We start from the raw sequence: 772 nt of genomic DNA on the forward strand, positions 1-772 counted from the left end.
CCTCGGGGGGGGGGGGGGGGGTTTGCAGCAACTGGGTCTAAGCCAGTGGTTCTCAACCTTCCTAATGCCACGACCCTTTAATACAGTTCCTCATGTTGTGGCGACCCCCAACCCATAAAATTATTTTTCGTTGCTACTTCATAACTGTAATGTTGCTACTGTTATGAATCGTAATGTAAATATCTGATATGCAGGATGTATTTTCATTGTTACAAATTGAACATAATTAAAGCATAGTGATTAGTCACAAAAACAATATGTAAGTATATATGTGTTTTCCGATGGTCTTAGGCGACCCCTGTGAAAGGGTCGTTCGAACCCCCAAAGGGGTCGCGACCCACAGGTTGAGAACCGCTGGTCTAGGCCCTATGACAGAAGAGCTGAAGTGGAGAGGAGGTGTACAGGGAGATTATGGGAAATACGGACTGGTGCCTAATGGGCCCGCTTGGCTGAAATGCAAACGTATTTTATCGTGGCTTATTGAGTCCAAGGAACCTTGCCAGGGTTTATGTGAAATTTATGTAGGGACACAGGTCAACATATTTTTTCAGTGACTTAATCACCATTCCTGAATGGGAACCAAAAGTTTGGCAGCGCGTGTCCATTATTATGACCATCTTCAAGCTTCAAGCGTGAGGCAAAGACCACTTCAAAGATTCCATAGTGTCTTGAAGTTAAGTGGTTGGGATGGGGTTTAAATGTTTTGTATTTTTTATACTTCAAGCACTACCATCTGAGTACCAGGTGTGAAGAGGAGATGGTGAGTAAAACC

This window comes from Myotis lucifugus, unplaced genomic scaffold (genome assembly GCF_000147115.1).
Source record: "Myotis lucifugus unplaced genomic scaffold, Myoluc2.0 scaffold_23, whole genome shotgun sequence".
Classification (NCBI taxonomy): Eukaryota; Metazoa; Chordata; class Mammalia; order Chiroptera; family Vespertilionidae; genus Myotis; species Myotis lucifugus.